The sequence below is a fragment of the Felis catus genome, chromosome C1, assembly GCF_018350175.1.
Source record: "Felis catus isolate Fca126 chromosome C1, F.catus_Fca126_mat1.0, whole genome shotgun sequence".
In the NCBI taxonomy this organism is placed as follows: Eukaryota; Metazoa; Chordata; class Mammalia; order Carnivora; family Felidae; genus Felis; species Felis catus.
In genome coordinates, this window is record NC_058375.1 from 96,238,233 (window position 1) to 96,261,555 (window position 23,323).

The 23,323-nt window shown below is 39.2% G+C and overlaps 1 protein-coding gene across 1 annotated transcript in view; it reads right to left on the reverse strand.

Moving 5' to 3' along the window:
• LOC101081401 (monocarboxylate transporter 1-like) overlaps positions 1–17,235 on the reverse strand; it is a 45,840-nt gene extending 28,605 nt beyond the window's left edge. Inside the window, exon 1 of the mRNA XM_003990493.4 lies at positions 17,107–17,235. The gene's annotated coding sequence lies outside the window, so the exon portion shown is untranslated. The remainder of the gene's footprint in view (positions 1–17,106) is intronic.
• Positions 17,236–23,323: the final 6,088 nt, after the last annotated feature.

Below are 23,323 nucleotides of genomic sequence, written 5' to 3' on the forward strand. Positions count from 1 at the left end.
TTTACTGGTGAGGCCATCTGGGTTTCCAGTTTTCCTTGTGGGACTTTTTGATGACTACCTCAATCTCTTTAATTACAACAGGTCTATTCAGATTTACTTGACTCACTTTGGTAGTTTTTTTTTTTTTAACGTTTATTTATTTTTGAAACAGAGAGAGTATGAATGGGGGAGGGTCAGAGAGAGAGGGAGACACAGAATCTGAAACAGGCTCCAGGCTCTGAGCTGTCAGCGCAGAGCCCGACGCAGGGCTCAAACTCACGGACGGTGAGATCATGACCTGAGCTGAAGTTGGACACTCAACCAACTGAGCCACCTAGGCACCCCTGGTAGTTTTTTTTTTAAATATAAATTTGTTAATTTCATTTAGGTTTTATAATTTTTTTTACATGTTTATAGTATTTCTTTACAATCCTTTTTTTATTTCTGTAATGATATACAAAGAGTTGAGTCAACCAGGAACAGTCCTCACAAGACTGCCCACACTTTTAACAGCAATTGTAAATTTGGTAGGGAAAACCGTGAAGTGTTTCCAAAAACTCTCTCAGGTTTGGTAATTTAATGGAAGCTCTCACAGAACTCACTAAAAACTATTATGTTTATAATTTCTTGCAGGGAAAGGACACAGGATAAAATTAATCATAGGAAAAGATGCACAGGGCAGAGTCTGGGAGAAGTCCAAATGCAGGTTTTTTGTTTGTTTGTTTGTTTTTTTATTTTATTTTTATTTATTTATTTTTCAATATATGAAATTTATTGTCAAATTGGTTTCCATACAACACCCAGTGCTCATCCCAAAAGGTGCCCTCCTCAATACCCATCGCCCACCCTCTCCTCCCTCCTTCCCCCCATTAACCCTCAGTTTGTTCTCAGTTTTTAAGAGTCTCTTATGCTTTGACTCTCTCCCACTCTAACCTCTTTTTTTTTTTTTCCTTCCCCTCCCCCATGGGCTTCTGTTAAGTTTCTCAGGATCCACATAAGAGTGAAAACATATGGTATCTGTCTTTCTCTGTATGGCTTATTTCACTTAGCATCACACTCTCCAGTTCCAACCACGTTGCTACAAAGGGCCATATTTCATTCTTCCTCATTGCCACGTAGTACTCCATTGTGTATATAAACCACAATTTCTTTATCCATTCATCAGTTGATGGACATTTAGGCTCTTTCCATAATTTGGCTATTGTTGAGACTGCTGCTATAAACATTGGGGTACAAGTGCCCCTATGCATCAGTACTCCTGTATCCCTTGGGTAAATTCCTAGCAGTGCTACTGCTGGGTCAGGGTAGGTCCTATTTTTAAGTTTTTGAGGAACCTCCACACTGTTTTCCAGAGTGGCTGCACCAATTTGCATTCCCATCAACAGTGAACGAGGGTTCCCGTTTCTCCACATCCTCTCCAGCATCTATAGTCTCCTGATTTGTTCATTTTGGCCACTCTGACTGGCGTGAGGTGATATCTGAGTGTGGTTTTGATTTGTATTTCCCTGATGAGGAGCGACGTTGAGCATCTTTTCATGTGCCTGTTGGCCATCTGGATGTCTTCTTTAGAGAAGTGTCTATTCATGTTTTCTGCCCATTTCTTCACTGGATTATTTGTTTTTTGGGTGTGGAGTTTGGTGAGCTCTTTATAGATTTTGGATACTAGCCCTTTGTCCGATATGTCATTTGCAAATATCTTTTCCCATTCTGTTGGTTGCCTTTTAGTTTTGTTGATTGTTTCCTTTGCTGTGCAGAAGCTTTTTATCTTCATGAGGTCCCAGTAGTTCATTTTTGCTTTTAATTCCCTTGCTTTTGGGGATGTGTCAAGTAAAAAATTGCTAAGGCTGAGGTCAGAGAGTTCTTTTCCTGCTTTGTCCTCTAGGGTTTTGATGGTTTCCTGTCTCACATTCAGGTCCTTTATCCATTTTGAGTTTATTTTTGTGAATGGTGTGAGAAAGGGGTCTAGTTTCATTCTTCTGCATGTTGCTGTCCAGTTCTCCTAGCACCATTTGTTAAAGAGACTGTCTTTTTTCCATTGGATATTCTTTCCTGCTTTGTCAAAGATTAGTTGGCCATACGTTTGTGGGTCTAGTTCTGGGGTTTCTATTCTATTCCATTGGTCTATGTGTCTGTTTTTGTGCCAATATCATGCTGTCTTGATGATTACAGCTTTGTAGTAGAGGCTAAAGTCTGGGATTGTGATGCCTCCAAATGCAGGGTTTTTGATCATCCTCTTCCCATGGTCATGGATAGCATTATGTCTTCTCAGACACAGTGTGTGACAATACAGAGTATTACCAACCATGGAAGCTCACCTGAATTTTTAGTGTCCAGAATTTTCAATTGGGCTTGATTACATATTACTCACATGGATAACCCTTAGTCTCCAGCTTTTCCCATAGGGTAAACTAATATCTTTAGTTTCCATTTCTTTTGAAGGTCGGAAATGATACAATATGGCCAAATGTTCCAGACAAAGAAAGACACTCCTATTAGGCAGGAAGTTTCAGAGGTCTAGAGATAATATCACAGTAGCCAAGGGCAAAGGCCAGATCTCTCTATGGGTGAGGTTAATTCTTTATTACATGGTGTACCCTCTTTCATTTCTGGTTGAGGCTTCTCTTTTTTTTTTCTTGGTTAGTTTAGCTAAAAGTTTGTCAATTTTCTTGATCTTTTGAAAGAACCATCTTTTGTTTTCATTGATTTTCTCCTGCTGTAATTTCTAGTTCATTTATTTATTTTCTAATCTTTATTATTTCCTTTATTCTGGTTGCTTTGCATTTAGTTTGTTTTTCTTTTTTTTTTTTTAATTTTTTTTAACGTTTATTTATTTTTGAGACAGAGCATGAACGGGGGAGGGTCAGAGAGAGAGGGAGACACAGAATCCGAAACAGGCTCCAGGCTCTGAGCGCTCAGCACTGAGCCCGACGCGGGGCTCGAACTCACGGAGCGCGAGATCATGACCTGAGCCGAAGTCGGACGCCCAACCGACTGAGCCACCCAGGTGCCCCTTAGTTTGTTTTTCAAGTTTCTTAAGATAAAAGGTTGTTATTAGTTTGAGATATTTTTTCATTTTAAACATGGACATATTCAGCTGTTTTTCTCTAAGCACTATTTTAGCTATATCCCAGAAGTTTGGGTATTTTTGTTTGTATTTTTGTTTTCATTCATCTCAATGTGTTCCATAATTTCCTTTTATGATTTCTTCTTCATTAGTTATTTAGGAATGTGTGGATTTCCACATATTTGTCCATGTTCCCAATTTTTTTTTTCTATTGTTGAGTTCTAATTTCATTACATTGTGGTCAGAGAATACATTTGAGTCCTTTTACATTTATTGAGACATGACTGTGGCCTAATATATGCTCTGTCCTTGAAAAGGTTCCATGAATACTTGAGTGTATGTTCAGCTGTTGCTGTGTGAAGTGTTCTATGAATGTTTTTTGGTTTACTTGGTTTATGGTGTTGCTCAAGTCTTCAGTATGTTCCTTGAGTTTCTATGTAGTTGTTCTATTGAAGCTCTATTGAATCTCCAACTATTATTCTCGAATTGTTTATTTTTCCCTTTAATTCCATCAATTTTTGCATCATGTATTTTGGAGGCTCTGTTGTTAGGTTTATATACATTTATAATTGTTAGGTCTTCCTGATGGATTGACCCTTTTATCATCATAAGATATCCTTCGTTTTGTGTAGTAACAATTTTTGTCTTTTTTTTTTTTAATTTTTTTTTCAACGTTTATTTATTTTTGGGACAGAGAGAGACAGAGCATGAACAGGCGAGGGGCAGAGAGAGAGGGAGACACAGAATCAGAAACAAGCTCCAGGCTCTGAGCGGTCAGCACAGAGCCCGACGCGGGGCTCGAACTCACGGACCGCGAGATCGTGACCTGGCTGAAGTCGGACGCTTAACCGACTGCGCCACCCAGGCGCCCCAACAATTTTTGTATTAAAGTCTATTTTGCGTGATTTTTAAAAATGTTTACTTATTTATTTTTGAGAAAGAGCAACTGTGAGTGGGGGAGGGACAGAGAGAGAGGGGGGGTGGGGAGGGAGAGAATCCCAAGCAGCCTCCACACTGTCAGCACAGATCCTGACATGGGGATCAAACTCACTAACTGTCAGATCACGACATGAGCCAAAATCAAGAGTCAGATGTTCAACTGGCTGAGTCACCCAGGTGCCCTGATTTTGCCTGATATTCTTACAGCCATTCCTGTTTTCCTTTGGTTACTGTTTCATGACATGTCATTTTTTTCATCTGTTTTCTTTAAATCTGCCTGTGTCTTTGAATCTAAAGTGTGTCTCTTCTAGATAGCACATAGTTGGATCATTTAAAAAAATCAATTGTGCCCATTTACAATTGCACCAAAAATAATGAAATATCTAGGAATAAACTGAACCATGCAGGTGAAAGACCTGCATTCTGAAAACTATAAAACTTTGATGAAAGAAATTAAAGATGACACAAACGAGTGAGAAGATATTCCATGCTCATGGATTGGGAGAACAAATATTGTTAAAATGTCTGTACTATCCAAAGCAGTGTACAGATTCAATGCAATCCCCATCAAATACCAATAGCATTTTCAACAGAACTAGAACAAATAATCCTAAAATTTGTATGGAACCACAAAAGACCCCAAAATAGCCCAAGTAATCTTGAAAGAGAAGAACAAAACTGGGGGTATCATAATCCCAGATTTCAAGTTATATTACAAGGCTATAATAATCAAAACAGTATAGTAATGGCACAAAAATAGATGCATAGATCAACAGAAAGGAATAGAAAGCCCAGAAATAAGTCCATGATTATATGGTCAATTAATCTTTGACAACGGAGGCAAGAATATGCAATGGGAAAAGGACAGTCTCTTCAACAAATGATGTTGGGAAAACTGGACAGCTACCTGCAAAAGAATGAAACTGTACCAATTTCTTATATCATACACAAACACAAACTCAAAACGGACCAAAGACCTAAATGTGAGACCTGAAAACATAAAAGTCCTAGAAGACAGCACAGGCAGTAATTTCTCTGACATCAGCCAACAATTTTCTAGCTATGTCTCCTGAGGCAAAAGAAACAAAACAAAAATAAACTATTGGGACTACATCAAAATAAAAACCTTCTGCACCGTGAAAGAAATAATCAACAAAGCAAAAACACAACCTACTGAATGGGAGAAGATATTTGCAAATGACATACCTGATAAAAGGTTAGTATCCAAAATATATAAAGAACTTATACAACTCAACATCAAAAAAACAAATAATCCAACTGAAAAATGGGCAGAAGGCATGAACAAACATTTCTCCAAAGAAAACAGACAGATGGGCAACAAACATATGAAAAGATAACCAACATCACTAATCATCAGGGAAATGCATATCAAAACCACATTGAGATATCACCTCATATCTGTCAGAATGTCTATAATCAAAAACACAAGAAACAACAAGTGTTGATGAGGATGTGGATAAAAAGGAATCCTCATGCACTGTTGGTCAGAATGCAAACTGGTGCTGCCACTGTGGAAAACAGTATGGGGTTTCCTCAAAATATTAAAAATAGAATCACCATATGATCCAGTAATTCCACTATTGGGTATTTACCCAAAGACTATGAAAACACTAATTTAAAAAGATATATGCCCCACCCTATGTTTATTGCAGCATTATTTACAATAGAAAAATTATGGAAGAAACCCAGTTGTACATCAGTAGATGAATGGCTAAAGATGTGGTGTGTGTGTGTGTGTGTGTGTGTGTGTGTATGTATATATATACATACATATATATGGACTATGGACTATTAGCCATAAAAAAATGAAATCCTGCCATTTACAACAATATGAATGGATCTACAGGGTATAATGCTAATTCAAATAAGGGGCACCTGGGTGGCTCAGTCAGTTAAGTGTCCAACTTCGGCTCAGGTCATGATCTCAGTTTGTGTTCGAGGCCCGCATCGGGCTCTGTGCTGTCAGTGCAAAGCCCACTTTGGATCCTCTTTCTCCCTCTTTCTCTGCTCCTCACCCCTTCCCCAGTCATGCACACATGTGCACATGCTCTCTCTCAAAAATAAATAAACATTAAAAAAAAAAAGGATGAAATCCTGCCATTTGCAACAATATGGATACATCTATAGGGTGTGATGCTAAGTGAAATAAGTCAGTCAGAGAAAGGCAAATATCATATGATCTCACCCATATGTGGAAGTTAACAAAACAAATGAACAAACAAAAAAGGGACAAACAAAAAGACTCTTAAATATAGAGAACAAACTGGTGGTTACAAAAGGAAGGTGGTGAAGGGACAGGTGATACAGGAGATTAAGAATACACTTATTGTGATGAGCACTGAATAATGTATAGAATTACTGAATCACCATATTGTACACCTGAAATAATAAGACACTATATCATACTGAAAAATTTTTGAATGTTTATTTATTTTTGAGAAGGGGGTGGGGCACAGAGAGAGGGAGACACAGAATCCAAAGTAGGCTCCAGGCCCTGAGCTGTCAGCACAGAGCCCAATGCAGGGCTTGAACCCACAAGCTGCAAGATCATTCCCTGGGTCAAAACCATGTTAGACACTTAACCGACTGAGTCACCCAGTCACCCCGAACATACTGAATCTTTTTAAAAAATGGGGTACACAGTCAAAACATATAGGAAAAAATGTGTTATAAAATTGCTATTCAGTTAGTTAATAAAAATACGATGTTGGTTTTCTTCACTTTGGGGGCACAATCAATTCTGCCAATCACTGCTTTTTGATTGGAGTTTTTTTATTTATTCATATTTAATGTAATTACTGATAAGCTAGGATTTATGTTTTCCATTTCCCTATTTGTTTTCTCTATGTCTCACATCGATTTTGTTCCTCTATTTTTCCATCACTGCTTTCTTTTGTGTTAAATAGATATTTTAAGTATGCCCCTTTATTTATTTTTTATTAAAAAAAAAGTGCTTATTTATTTGTGAGAGAGAGCAAGCAGGGGAGGGGCAGACAGAGAGACACACACACACACACAGAATCCAAAGCAGGCTCCAGGCTCTGAGCTGTCAGCACAGAGCCCGACGCAGGGCTCAAACTCACAGACTGCAAGATCATGACCTGAGCCAAAGTCTGACACTTAACCAACTGAGCCACCCAGGCGCCCTAAGTGTGCCCCTTTAATTACCTTGTTTATTTCATGCTATTCTCTTAGTGGTTGTATGGATTGCAATTAGTATCTTAATTTAAAACAATCTTGTATGGATTACTACCAACTTAATTGCAATAGTGTACAAAAACTATTCTCCTGTATACCCCCCCATTTTTATAGTATTATTGCCATACAAATTACATCTTTATACATCATAAGCCCATAAACAGTTTTATGATCATTGCTTTATATAGCTGTCTTTCAAATCAGGTAAAAGAAAAATGTTACAAACATGTATATTGCCTTTTCTTCTGTAAATTTATTTATTGTTTAATTTACATCCAAGTTAGTTAGCATATGGTGCAACAATGATTTCAGGAGTAGATTCCTTAATACCCCTTCCCTGTTTAGACCATCCCCCCTCCCACAACCCCTCCAGCAACCCTCTCTTTGTTCTCTACATTTAGGAGTCTTTTATGTTTTGTCCCCTCCCCCTGTTTTTATATTATTTTTGCTTCCCTTCCCTTATGTTCATCTGTTTAGTATCTTAAATTCCTCATATAAGTGAAGTCATATGATATTTGTCTTTCTCTAATTTTGTGTAGTGTAATACCCTCTAGTTGCATCCATATAGTTGCAAATGGCAAGATTTCATTCTTTTTGATTGCCGATTAATACTCCATTGTATATATATACACCACATCTTCTTTATGCATTCATCCATCGATGGACATTTGGGCTCTTTCCATACTTTGGCTATTGTTGATAGTGCTGCTATCAACATGGGGGGTGTTTGTGTCCCTTTGAAACAGCAGACCTGTATCCCTTGGATAAATGCCTAGTAGTACAATTGCTGGGTCATAGGGTAGTTCTATTTTTAGTTTTTTGAGGAACCTCCATACTGTTTTCCAGAGTGGCTGCACCAGTTTGCATTCCTACCAGCAGTGCAAAAGAGATCTTCTTTCTCCACATCCTTGCCAACATCGGTTGTTGCCTGAGTTGTTAATGGTAGCCATTCTGACAGGTGTAAGGTGGTATCTCATTGTGGTTTTGATTTGTATTTCCCTGATGATAAGTAATGTTGAGTATTTTTTGTATGTGTTGGGTTGGCCATCTGGATGTCTTCTTTGGAGAAGTGTGTATTCATGTCTTTTGCCCATTTCTTCACTGGATTATTTGTTTTTTGGGTGTTGAGTTTGATAAGTTCTTTATAGATTTTGGATACTAACCCTTCATCTGATATGACATTTGCAAATATCTTCTCCCATTCTGTCCATTGCCTTTTAGTTTTGCTGATTGTTTCCTTCACTATGCAGAAGATTTTTATTTTGATGAGGTCCCAATAGTTCATTTTTGCTTTTGTTTCCCTTGCCTCTGGAGACGTGTTGAGAGAGAAGTTGCTGAGGACGAGGTCAAAGAGGTTTTCGCCTGCTTTCTCCTGGCGGATTTTGATGGCTTCCTGTCTTACATTTAGGTCTTTCATCCATTTTGAGTTTATTTTTGTGTGTGGTGTAAGAAAGTGGTCCAGGTTCATTCTTCTGCATGGCACTGTCCAGTTTTCCCAGCACCACTTGCTGAAGAGATTGTCTTTATTCCATTGGCTATTCTTTCCTGCTTTGTCAAAGATTAGTTGGCCATATGTTTGTGGGTCTATTTCTGGGTTCTCTATTCTGTTCCACTGATCTGAGTGTCTGTTTTTGTGCCAGTACCATATAGTCTTGATGATTACAGCTTTGTAATACATATTGAAGTCCAGGAGTGTGATACCTCCAGCTTCGGTTTCTTTTTCAAGATGGCTTTGGCAATGAATTCTCTGAGTTTTTATCTGGGAATGTTTTACCCTTTCCTTCGTTTTGAAGGATAGTTTTACTGGATATAGAATTATTGGTTGACAGTCTTTCTTTCAGCACTTTGAATATTCCATCCCACTGCCTTCTGTCTTCCATGGTTTCTAACAAAAACTAGCTGTTAATCTTACTAAGAATCATTTGTGATGAGCTGCTTCTCTCTTGCGACTTTCAAGATTCTTTGTCTTTGACTTTCAGAAGATTAGAATGGGTGTCTTTGTGGGTCTCTGGGTTTATCCTGTTGAAGAGTTTGTGGAACTTTTTAGATGTGTGATGGCTTTCATCAAATTTACAGAATTTTTGACCATTATTTCTTCAAATATTTTTCTGCCCCTTCTCTCCTCTTCTGAGGTTATTATGCATATGTTTGTACAGTTGATGTTTCATAGGTCTCTGAGGCTCTATTCATTTTCTTCATTCTTTTTTCTTTCTTTTTGTTGGGTTGATAACTTCAAATGACCTATATTCAAGTTTCCTGAATCTTTCTTCTGCCAGCTTAAGTTTGTTTTTGGGGTCCTCTCATAAATATTGCATTCAGTTACTATACTTTTCGGTTCCAAAACTTCTATGTTTTTTTCTTAAAGAATTATCTCTCTATTGGTTGATAGTCTCTATTTGGTAAGACATTGTTCGCAATGTCTTTAGTCATGGTTTTCTGTAATTATTTGAACATATTTATAATAGTTAATTTAAAGATTTTGTCTAGTAAGTCCAACATCTGGGCTTCCTCAGGAATAGTTTCTACTGAATGACTTTTCTTCCTGTGTATAGACCATACTTTCTGTTTCTTTGTGTGTCACATATTTTTGTTGTTGTTTTTGATAACAAGACATCTTACATAACATATGTCACAGTTGTGGGAATCAGATTCCCTCCCTCCCCACGGGTTAGTTGGTATTGCTCTTTGTGGCTTGTGTTGACACTGCTATTGCCTTTTTTTAAATAACTTCCTTAACAAAGTATGTTAACTTTATTGTTGTTGTTGTTTTGTTTTGTCATATGTGGCCACTGAAATCTCTGCTCAATTAGCTTAGTGTTAAATCAATAACTGGACAAAGACTTCCCTAAATACCTTGAATCAGGATATCTCCTAGGCATTGCAAAAGAGCATTATGTGTGTGGTGTGGCATATTTTCAAGTCTCTAGCAGGCAGCTTACATGTCTACCTTAGTCTTCAGTTCCTGCTCATACAGAGCTTCATGGTCAGATAGAGGTAGTAAATTCAGGCCTTCTCAGGTCCTTCCTGAGCATGGGACCAGTCTTGTACATGTGCATGATCTTCTGGAGTCCCAGGATTATATCAGAGCTTTTCAAAAATTCCCTACGGACATCTTATTCCCAAGATTTTCCTTTTAATTGTTTGGTCAGCTTTTTGTTTGTCCCAATTGTTTTTCCAACTCAGGCAGCTGAGATGTTAAATAATTGCCTCTGGTTGTTTTCAACAAACATCCTGGAGAAAAGATTGTTCACACTAAGCAAGCTCTGAATTAGATCAAATAAAGATAAGCCCTGGGAGAGACCTGGACATGTTAAATAATGACAATTCTCTGAGAATAGGGCCTTTTAGAGGGTTCCAAACCCATTCTGCCCACCAGGGGCACTAGATTGCTGGTGTCCACAACTACTGTTATTGTGAGGTTATTTGTTTTTAATCATGTTTATAGACTTGGGGAGAGAAGGATGGGAATGGGTCATGTTTAAACACCACAAATCTTGCTGCTCTTCGATTTTACTATTTTCTGGTATACAGTTTCATTGAGTTATTATAAGCCTTTGGTTAACTGAGTTCTGAAAAGTTGATTTTAGTAATTTTTGCCAGTTTTCTCATTGCTTTTATGAAGGAGATTTTCAGAGAACTTACTGCATAAGTACCACCACAATTGATTTTTGAATACTGTTCTTTAATTTGAAAAATTTGCAAACATTTTATTATTTTTTAATAATTAACTGGTATATTCTTTAAGGTTTTCTACACTGACAATCATGTTATGTGAGATTATTATAGCTTAGTTTCCTCCTTTTTTAAGTCTGACACTTTTTTCCCCTATCTTTTTGTGCTGGGCTCACTATCCAGTACAATGTTAGATAAAAATATTGGGGTATTAGTTTGCTCAGTCTGCCATAACAAAATACCATAGACTAAGTGGCTTAAACAACAGAAATTTATTTTCTTACAGCTCTGGAGGGTAGACGTCCAAGATCAAGATGTCGTCAGCAGGTTTGGTTTCTTCGGAGGCCTCTGTTCTTGGGTTTGTAGATGGCTGCCCTATTACTGTGTATTCACATTATCTCTCTGTGTGTGCAAGATCTGGTGTCTCTCCTTTTTTTTATAAGGATACCAGTAATACTGGATTAGCGCCTACTCATGTAGCATCATTTTACCTTAATTAACAATTTAAAGGCTCTATCTTCAAATATAGTCATATTTTGAGGTACTGGGGGTTAGGACTTCAACACATGAATTTTGAGGTGACATAATTCAGCCCTTAATAGTTGGCATTCTTGTTTGTAATTTTAAAGGTAATGTATACAATGTTTCATCATCAAGAAAAATACTTACTCCAGAGTTTGGTAGATGCACTATCATGTATAAGAAGTTTTACTCCTAGTTCATTAAGAATTCATTTTAGGGTACCTGGGTGGCCCAATCATTAAGCATATGACTCCAGCCCAGGTCATGATCTCACAGTTCGTAAGTTCAAATCAGTGCCACATTGGGTGAGTACGAGCCCCGCTTCAGGTAAAACACAAGTCCCGGGTGAGCCCCACTTCTTTCTCTCTCTCTGCCCCTTGTGAGATTTTCTCTCTCTCTCTCTCTGTGCCCCTCGCTCACTTGTAGCCTCTCTAAAAAAAAAAAATAATAAAAGGAATTTTAAATTCAGTGACCACTTTAATTTTTTTAAAAAATGCCTTCACATGACATTTTTCTTTCATCTGTAAAAGTAGTTAATAACATTTATATAAAGTTTATTTTGAGAGAGAAAGAGAGAGCACATGAGCAGGGGGAGGGGAAGAGAGAGAAGAGAGAGAGAATCGCAAGCAAGCTCCATGCTATTAGTACATAGCCCAATGTAGGGCTTGATCTCATGAACCGTGAGATCACGACCTGAGCAGAAATCAAGAATTGGACACTTAACCAACTGAGCCACCCAAGTGCCCTAGTACTTTTCTTTTAAAACGATGGTCATCCACAATATCCAGAAAATGCTTTATTTAGATTGTCAATTAAAAATACAAGATATGAAAATTTTTCCTACAGAACTAGTTATTCTCCATAATATGTATATGTGTACACAGATATCTAAGAAATGTTACCTTATTTGTAATCTCATTTAAACACACACACACCAATGCACATATAAGGCTGATGTTACCACAAAAATCAAGAGCTTGGGCAACCTTTCCACATTGCTTCTGTTCCTCCAGGATTTGAGACTTCTTCCACAGTGTTCCTTGAAAAGCTCTGGCCTTGCCCCAGGCTTTCCCAGGGCCTCCTGGCCAGAGAAATAGAACTGAGATATGACCAGGGCCTGGAAGTTCCACCAATCAGATTGCTTTAAGTGCTCTAAAGTGATTTGGGACAAATGGCCCACACGTCTCCTCCTAACATTTAGAATTTTCCAAGTAGCTGCTGGAGCTCAGAAATTAATGGAATTATATCCGAACAGGAGGCCACCATTGTTCTAGGGCTTGATAGCAATTACAGAGTCATCTCCTTCAGAGATTTCCTCCAATTATTTTGACTATTCATCAGAATGGGTAAGAGTATGCCATGAAATTATTACAAATACAATTTTCCACACATTTCCATTCTTTGATGCAGCAAACAAAGATAAGCAAAAGTCCTTGAAAGAATACAGAACATAGTGTCCATTTCCCTACAAAAGAGATATGGTTAGTGTAGGAGCCATTTCAAAGTTTCCCCAACACCACTGGGCCTTGATTTCCCAAAGCACAATTCATCCTTGATAAAGGAATTGGCTGGTTCTGATTCAGGAACTTGGTCCCTAGCTAGGTTTCTGTTTTTACTCTGGATAATAGTGTTGCATCCCATAAAATCCTTTGCCTCAGGTCTTTCTGGACAGAGCTACTGAATTTTCTTTCACAACTATAATCCTTTATAAGATTCATATTTGGTGTGAAGCAGAAAAACAAGCAAAATACTGAATGATATAAAGACTTAATTTTTACCACTTTATGTTCTCTTAACCTAACATCCTAAATTTACTTTGAAGGGAAGTAGGTGTATATACAAGTGACTCCCAAGTCTGTGATCTTCAACTGTTTTGTTGCAAAAAGAACTTTGGAAAATATGTACCCCTTACACCTTGACTACTAAAATGGTAAGTTTAATGGTTGCACATAATGTAGTTTCTGGCATATTGTACATGTGTTATATGTGCCTTAGATGTATCATTGTCAAAACCCTGGCACTTGGTTCATTATGTTTATGAAAAACAGCCACTCTATAACCTAACTGGCCAGTCCTCATCATCAGAAAAGATCTGACCTCATTTGAATTCAAAACAGTGAGTTGATAAACACTCCTATTACAAGCTACTCTCTTTCAAGTTCTAAGATTCATAGAAGACAATCAGCAAAGGCAGAGTCTGTGTCTGGGTGAAATATGGTCCTGCCTCCTTCAACATTTCTCTCTCTAGGGTTATGCATTCTGGATTTTTCCCTTTGTTTGGATTGTTCCCCAAAGATTTTTATAGCCTGGGGCAGTACAGCAGAGTAAGAACTGGGACGACTGAGATAGCCTTCCTTTCGTAAAGGAGAGGAAATATGTGTAAGAAGAATTGGTAAAGAAGTCCTCAGGCACCCATTCTCATCTCAGTAGAGATCATTTTAAATTCAGAGTACATGTGAAACAATTTGCAAAATAATTCCATAAAACTGCTGCACCATTTGAAACCGAAGAGTACCTGTCCTAAAAGCATTTCACCTACCTATGCTGAAAGTAGGATTATAAAAGTATTTCTAAAAAGGTTTCTAAAATTTTCATTTGAGTTATAGAAACCATAACATCTCAGTTCAAAAGAAACAATCCAGGTTTTAAGACTACATTAAATAGAAATGCGCCAGGGCATGAATTTTATAAGTTTTTCCTCTGAATTAAGATTCAAAAAACAAGGTTAATTCATCTCAGATTACTTATACTTGAATTTTTAATTCTTTTTTAAAGATTTTATTTTCAAGCAATCTCTCCACCCAACTTGGGGAATTGACCTTACAACCCTGAGGTCAAGAGTCACATGCTGTACCCACTCAGCCAGCCAGATGCCTCATGAATACTTATGTTTAAATTTACATAGACAATCACAATAGAGCTGTTTGATACAAGAAGTTTCACTTGGAACAGCTAATATAATACATTCTGGATTTGATTAAATGTTGAGTTTAGTTGCCAGTTATGATTTCTCACCATTTGTTTTTAAAAAGTCACAGTTTTTGGTCACTAAGAACTGACTCATCACAGTTTTAATAGTAACATTGTCTTGTATTAAAAACTTTATTCCAGGGTCATAATTATATTTAAAACTGCAAGTGTCTTAGACTCAGAAAGAAAAAGAAAGTGAATAAACTTGAGGATCCAAAAGAAAAATTATGGATTAAAAAATTCACAACTCAGACACGAAGTCAACACAATTCTGCCAGATTAACAAATTCCTGTCTTTCCGGTTTGAAATTTATTTTGGCATGATTTCTAAATACAGACCCATTTCCCCCCCCACATTTTAAAAAGGACATTAGACTCTGAATAGTGGAAAAAAGGGAGGGTTGAGGCTGTATCTTTCAGTTTTTTACACTATACAGGAGACTTTTGCTTAGAATTCCAGATTACAATTTAGAATACAAGCTACAAACGCTATTTTCTACAGCAATCCAAAGTAGGCTCTCCAAGTCAAAACCTAAATATACTATTTTAATTAATATATGATGAGTTTTACCCCAGAATTTGAAGCAGAAATGTACTGGCTCTTTTAAAATAACAAATAAGTAATTAGGGTTATGGTCATCTACATTACTCCTTTTGAATAGAAATGCTACTATGTACCACTGCTAGCATCCACTTCACACAGTTTTGAGGCCAAGCTGGGAAAAAGCATCACAATGAGGAAGACAGCAGAGAAAGTTGCTATTCCTTTTCTTTGGGGGGGAAAAAAAAAAGTTGAACTACTTACAGAAAGATGTAACACTATCATTAGCTTCATAGTTTTTAAAAACAGTTTTATAGTTTATAGTTCTACGAAAAAAATAAATCACAGGTTTTGGTAACTAAAGACCACAGACTAAAATTTTATTTCACAATTTTATTCATTACTCTGAAAGTTCTCATCCCAAATTTGAGCCCCTTAAATTCGTCTCCTTCTAGTTCACTCTTGTATACATACTTGTCTAATATTCCATGAATGAATCTGAAGATCATTATTACTGCTGCATTGGAGCACGTTACTTCAAAGAAGGAATAAAGTTATTTTGTTTCTGTAGAGGGCCCAATAATCCACAAAACACTGAGTATTGTTTGTCTAGCTAAACATTACTTACACTACATACTGATAAATGCTTATTTGCAAAGTTGTTTTAAAAAGCATTTTTGGACACTAAAGAAATATCAATAAGGAAATTGTGTTACCTGAAAATACAATTACAGGTTAAACTTGAGTTTTAAAATGCTGACAATATAAGCCCGAGAATATACTTATCATTAAAAATCACTTCCTTTAAAGTACACTTACAACAATTTCAACAACCTATTCCACTTTCCTAAAAAAACCAAGAGTAAATTGTTGATCTGCTCCCCTGCCATATTGTTTTCTACATAACAAACTGAAAACATCAACGTGTTGCAACCACAGCAGAGGGATGTAAACATGTGCATTTAAAAAAAATTTCTTTTAATGTTTATTTTTGAGAGACAGAGAGACAGACTGCAAGCGGTGGAGGGGCAGAGAGAGAGAGAGAGAGAGAGAGGGAGACACAGAAGCTGAAGCAGGCTCCAGGTACTGAGCCGTCAGCCTTGAGCCCCAAGTGGAGCTTGAACCCCAGATCTCTGAAAAGGATAAGTTGGATGCTTAACCAACTGAGTCACCCAGGTGCCCCAAGCATGTGCATTTCTAATTTGCAGGTACAGTAATCCCAAATTTAAGGGTCAAAGGACTCCCAAGAAGTTACTGCAATTGGTATGACAAAGGCTTGCATGAACTCCAGATAAGATTTGGGGCTAATTTAACTAATGTAACTGATGTGACTGGACCCATAAGAAAAGAGTACTACATGGGTCATAGTAATTACCCAAAAGTTGCTCTTACCGTTCAACTATGTGCTATGGGAACTACAAAGATAGTCACTACCGTAACGAAACTCAAAACGAAGGAGAGGAAGTAAGCAAAACTTAGTACAACCATAATAAAGGTTCCCATAATACAAAAAATGACAATGGAGAACAGGACAGGCAGGATTTGAGAAGAAAGGGGAATTTCTGTGGGCAGAGCAGTCACAGAGAATCAAGAACAAGAGGAAGTGAGTTTGTCAGGATAAATTAAAAAAGGACCAAATATGGGCACCTGGCTGGCTCTGTCGGAGAGCAAGCGACGCTTAGCTAAGAGTGGAGGAGTTCGAGCCCCACCTTGGGTGTGGAGATCACATAAAAAACAAACAAACAAAAAACCCACAAAGACTTTAAAGATTAGAAAGTTAAAGATGGCATGCCACACCGCCAAAAACGAAAAACCTCCCGCCTGCCGGAGAGCCACAATCTGACCAACAGAGCCCGGAGGCATGAGGTTAGTCAACCCTATTTGATTTTACAGCCCAGGTCATGTTTCTTCCAGAACAAAAGCATTCCCGGTGGAGACGAAGCGATTTCCCCCAGGTCACCAAGACCTCATCCTCTCCCCGGTCGGTGGCCTGCACACCTGCCTGAACCTCCCCCACTGGCCCGAATCTCCCGCTCCCGGGTCCGAGACCTCCCAGCCCACCGCCTCCCTCCCTCGAGACCCAGGTCTGCCCAACTCCCCCCACCCCCACCGCCCCAGGCTCCCTCCCACCCGCCAGGGTAACTGGGGCACCGCAGGCTCCGCGCCGAGCGCCGCCGCCGCCGACCATTTCCCAACTAACCGTTACGCGCGGCTCGTGGCGCCGAGCGTGTGCGTGACGCGGTGGCGCGGGGCGGAGCTTCTCTGGGCCGCACGCGGCTCCCACGCCCACGCAGCGGGAGCGCTCCACGCGGAGTGTGGCGGGTGGGCGCCGCTCCCTTTTACGCTGCCCCTGCGGCAGCTTGCGCGCGGGGCGGAGCTGGCTCTTCCGGCCACCGCCCCCTGCCCCCCAGCGCGCCGACACCTGTCCGGCCCCCACGCGGCCGCGAGCGCGGAACCCCCGTCCGGCCACGAGTTCCCCGCATCCTCGCGGTGACTTACACGCGCGCGGGACGCGGGCGCCGGCCTGCCCCTCAGTCTCTGGCAGACAAAAGGGAAAAGCCGCGAAGGACGGATGGGGCGTACCCCCGGGGGCCTGACTCAGGTGTGGGGGGCGACGGGCGGGCGCGCGGGGGAGCCGGGAAGCTGCTGGAAGAGGAGGGGCTGGGCGGGGTGTGAATGGATGCGGGTGCACCTCGGGCCCGGGAAGAGGCCGAGGGGCGGGCGGTGCGAGCGCGGGCTGTGGCCTCCGCAGAGTTGGGTGAACTCGGGGAAAGTCACTCAAACCGTCAGAGCGCTTTAAATGAGTTTTGTGAGGGAAATTAGGGAACTTGCGTGTGGCATTTGGTGGACGGTGGCGGTTAAACGCAGAAGTCGGGAAAGAGGAGCGGGTCAGAGGGTGATGGCCCCGGTCTCTAGGGGGAAGGTGTGTATGCCGGAAACGGGGAGACCAGCGAATCTGGGAGGCCAAATTTGTTTGGACACCGCATGTTCGAGACAGGATATAATTAGAGCTAGCAGTTTTGAGGGACCGATTCTGTGCTAGGCACGTCACTTGAATTCTTATGACCCTGTGATGTGGCTACTACATTTTGCAAGTAAAGAACCCGAGGCTCGGAGAGATTAAGCATTTTACACAGGTCACAGAGCTAGCAGTAGCCAGCCTTTGAAGTCAGACTCCAGAGCCTGATTGTGTCCTAAGAGCCATTGGAGGTTCTTGAGCAAGTCCAGAGACCAGAGTGTGTCAAAGTGATTACATCACGTTGACTTTTAAGAAATACCAAAAAAGTATAGATCAAGGCCTTCCAAGAAATTAGTTTCTTTGAGGAGGCTGAGGTTCGAAAGAGCCGACATTTGTTGAGCATTTGCTGCATTCTGGGATCTTGTCCAACCACTCCACCCCCATCCCCTACCACACACATTTAAATCCCTAACAACCCTAGGAGTAGGCCACTGGTGCTTTAGGGCTGTTAGGGTGGCGGCCGCATTCAGGGTTGATTGTAGACAGTTAAGTTGGGGAGAGAGTGGGAGACTCTGGTTCAGAAGTGAATTTATAAAATGGCAGTGGGAAGAGATGGGATAGGGTGATTCCCAGGAAACTTCTCAGAAAAGTCTTGTAAAGGAGCAGTGTAGTGGGTTCAGAATATGGACTCAGGAGCCAGACTGCTGAGTTTCAAAAACCAAAGGACCTAATTAGGGTTGTTACGGGATTAAAACTAGTGTTTGTGAAGCATTGGGATAGAGCCTAGCATAGAGCAAGTGCTGAATAAGCATTTGTTAAAAACAGAGAAAAAGAAATTAAGAGAACAATTCCATTTACAATGGCATCCAAAAGATTAAAATACCTAGGGCTGTATTTAACTAAAGCGTTTGCAAAGCATTTAGGCAACAGTACAATATGAAGAAACAGCACCCCCAAACTGCCCTTATTTTAGACACCAGCTGTAAGTTCAAGGGTCCCCAGGGCCACCCTCAGTTCAAACGATCTGGCCACAAATTGGGGAGTTCCCACAACCACCCTCAGGGTCACTGATTTGCTAGCAAGACTCAGAACTCACTAGAAATTATTATACTCAAGGTTATGTTTTTCACAGGTAAAGGATAAATTGGAATCAGGCAAGGGAAGAGTAGCATAGGGAGAATCTGGGACTTGATATTCTAGTCCTCTCTCCCAGCTATGATGTGTGACAATGTTCAAACAGTTTTGCCAGCCAGAGAAAGTCACTCAAGACCTGGTATTGAGCATTTTATTGAGGCTTCATTACTTGACATGAATCGTCACGTAGATGATTGAACTTAAATTTCCAGCCCCCACTTCCCCCAACCACAGAGGTTGGGCTGTTATCATGTGACACAAAGCCCTACTTCTCCAAATCACATGGTTGTTCTTTCTGGCTCGCCAGCCCCCACCCTGAGTTGTTTCATTAGCATAAACCATTGGGGTTGAACTGTGGGACATACCTTGAATTACAAAGACACTCCTCTAAACTTGGGAAGTTGCAAGGGTTAAAAGAAGTCACCTCTCAGGAGCTTGGACAAAGGCCAGACCTCTTTTTAGATGAGGCCAAATTCCTTACTACATAAAGTTGATAGACCAATACATTGAAAACACAAAATGCTGCTGATTTAAATAAATGGAGAGACATCCATGTTCCTGAATATAAAGACCTAATATTGTTAAGATGGCAATACTACTCAGCATGATGTATAGATTAAATGCAATCCGTATTAAACTTCCACAGCCCCTTTTGCAAAAGTGGAAAAGATCTCAAAATTCATATGCAATTTCAATTCCATATGAAATTGCACGCACCCCAAATAGTCATAAAAATATTGAAAAAGAACAAAGTTGGAGGACTCACACTTCCTTCTTATAAAATTTATTACAAAGCTACAGTGATCAACAGAGTGATACTGTCATAAGGACAAATATAGAGACAATGGAATTGAGAGTCCAGAAATTGCCTCATAAATATATAACCAATTGATTTTTTTTATGGCTAGATACATATTTGAAAATATGTTTTAGGCTTACTAACTTAATATAATTTATTGTCAAGTTAGCTAACATACAGTGTATACAGTGTGCTCCTGGCTTCGGGAGTAGATTCCCATGATTCATCGCTTACATCACCTAGTGCTCATCCCAGCAAGTGCCTCCTCAATGCCCATCACCCATTTTCCCCTCTCCCCCACTCCCCCCAAATCAACCCTTAGTTTGTTCTCCGTATTTAAGAGTCTCTTATGGTTTGCCCATTTTTTCCCCCTTCCTTTCCCCCATGGCTTTCTGTTAAGTTTCTCAAATTCCACATATAAGTGAAAACATTTCTGTCTTTCTCTGAGTTATTTCATTTAGCATAATACCCTCCAGTTCCACCAACATTGTTGCAAATGGCAAGATTTCATTCTTTCTCATTGCCAAGTTGTATTCTGTATATAAACTACATCTTCTTTATCCATTCATTAGTTGATGGACATTTGGGCTCTTTCCATAATTTGGCTATTGTTGATAGCACTGTTATAAACATTGGGGTACATGTGCCCCTATGAATCAGCATTCCTGTATCCTTTGGACAAATTCCTAGTAGTACTTTTGCTGGGTCAAACTATTTTTAGTTTTTTGAGGCACCTCCATACTGTTTTCCAGAGTGGCTGCACCAGCTTGCATTCCCACCAACAATGCAAAAGAGATCCTCTTTCTCCACATGCTTGCCAACATCTGTTATTGCCTGAGTTGTTAATGGTAGCCATTCTGACAGGTGTAAGGTGGTATCTCATTGTGGTTTTGATTTGTATTTCCCTGATGATGAGTGATGTTGAGCATTTTTTCATGTGTTGGTTGGCCATCTGGATGTTCTTTGGAGAAGTGTCTGTTCATGTCTTTTGCCCATTTCTTCACTGGATTATTTGTTTTTTGGGTGTTGAGTTTGATAAGTTCTTTATAGATTTTGGATACTAACCCTTTATCTGATATGACATTTGCAAATATCTTCTCCCATTCTGTTGGTTGCCTTTTAGTTTTGCTGATTGTTTTCCTTTGCTGTGCAGAAGCTTTTTATCTTGATGAGGTCCCAACAGTTCATTTTTGCTTTTAATTCCCTTGCCTTTGGAGATGTGTCAAGCAAGAAATTACTGCGGCTGAGGTCAAGGAGATTGTTGCTTGTTTCATCCTCTAGGGTTTTGATGGTTTCCTATCTCACATTTAGGTCTTTCATCCATTTTGAGTTTATTATTTTTTGTATAAAGTAAGAAAGTGGTCCAGGTTCATTTTTCTGCTTGGCACTGTCCAGTTCTCCCAGCACCATTTGCTAAAGATAGCCCTGGATCTTCCATTGGATACTCTTTCCTGCTTTGTCAAAGACTATTTGGCCTTACATTTGTGGGTCCAGTTCTGAGTTCTCTATTCTATTCCATTGGTCTATGTGTCTGTTTTTTGTGCCAGTAATATACTGTCCTGATGATTACAGCTTTGTAGTAGAGGCTAAAGTCTGGGATTGTGATGCTTGCTGCTTTGGTTTTCTTTTTCAACATTACTTTGCCTCTTCAGGGTCTTTTGTGGTTCTATACAGATTTTAGGATTGTTTCTTCTAACTTTGAGAAGAATGCCAGTGCAATTTGGATTGGGATTGCATTGAATGTGTAGATTGCTTTGGGTAGTATTGACATTTTAACTATATTTGTTCTTCCAGCCACGAGCATGGAATGTTTTTCCATTTCTTTGTATCTTCTTCAATTTCCTTCATAAGCTTTCTATAGTTTTCAGCATACAGATCTTTTACATCTCTGGTTAGGTTTATTCCTAGGTATTTTATGGTTCTTGTTACAATTGTAAATGGGATCAATTTCTTGATTTCTCTTTCTGCTGCTTCATTATTGGTGTATAGGAATCGATTTCTGTACACTGATTTTGTATCTTATGACTTTGTTGAATTCATGTATCAGTTCTAGCAGCTTTTTGGTGGAGTCTTTCGGGTTTTCCATGTAGAGTATCATGTCATGTGTGAAAAGTGAAAATTTGACTTCTTTGCCAATTTGGATACCTTTGATTTCATTTTGTTGTCTGATTGCTGAGATTAGGACTTCCAACACTATGTTAAACAACAGTGGTGAGAGTGGATATCCCTATCATGTTCCTGGGAAAGCTCTCGGTTTTTCCCCATTGAGGATGATGTTAGCTGTGAGCCTTTCATTTATGGCTTTTATCATGTTAAGGTATGTCCCTCCTATCCCGACTTAATTGAGGGTTTTTATTAAGAAAGGATGCTGTCTTTTGTCAAATGCTTTTTCTGCATCCATTGACAGGATCAGATGGTTCTTATAGTTTCTTCTATCAGTGTGATGTATCACATTTATTAATTTGCAAATATTGAACCAGCCCTGTAGCCCAGGAATGAATCCCACTTGATCATGGTGAATAATTCTTTTAATATACTGTTGAATTTGGTTTGCTGGTATCTTGTTGAGAATTTTTGCATCCATGTTCATCAGGATATTAGCCTGTAATTCTCCTTTTTAGTGGGGTCTTTGTCTGGTTTGGGAATCAAAGTAATGCTGGCCGATAGAATGAGTCCAGAAGTTTTCCTCCCATTTCTATTTTTTGGAACAGCTTGAGAAGGATAGGTATTAACTCTGCTTTAAATGTCTGGTAGAATTCTCCTGGGAAGGCATCTGGCCCAGGACTCTTATTTGTTGGGAGATTTTTGATAACTGATTCAATTTCTTTGTTGGTTATGGGTCTGTTCAAATTTTCTGTCTTCCTGTTTGAATTTTGGTAGTGTATGGATGTCTAGGAATTTGTCCATTTCTTCCAGGTTGTCCAGTTTGTTGACATATAATTTTTCATAGTATTCTCTAATCATTATTTGTATTTCTGTGGTGTTGGTTGTGATCTCTTTCATCCATGATTTTATCTATTTGGGTTTTCTCTCTTTTCTTTTTCAGAAGTCTGGATAGAGGTTTATCAATTTTGTTTATGCTTTCAAAAACCAGCTCTTAGATTCATTGATCTGTTCTTTTTTTTTTTTTTTGGATTCTATATTGTTTATTTCTACTCTAATCTTTATTATTTCTCTTCTGCTGGCTTTGGGGTTTCCTTGCTGCTCTGGTTTTAGTTCCTTTAGGTGTGAGGTTAGGTTTTTTATTTGGGATTTTTCTTATTTCTTGAGATAGGCCTGGATTACAGTGTATTTTCCTCTTAAGACTGCATTTGCTGCATCCCAAAGGGTTGGACTGTTGTGTTTTCATTTTCATTTGCTTCCATATGTTTTTTAATTTCCTCTCTAATTGACTTGTTGACCCATTCATTCTTTAGTAGGATGTTCTTTAACCTTCATGCACTTGGAGGCTTTTCAAATTTTTTCTTGTGGTTGATTTCAAGTTTTATAGTGTTGTGATTTGAAAATATGCATGGTATGATCTCA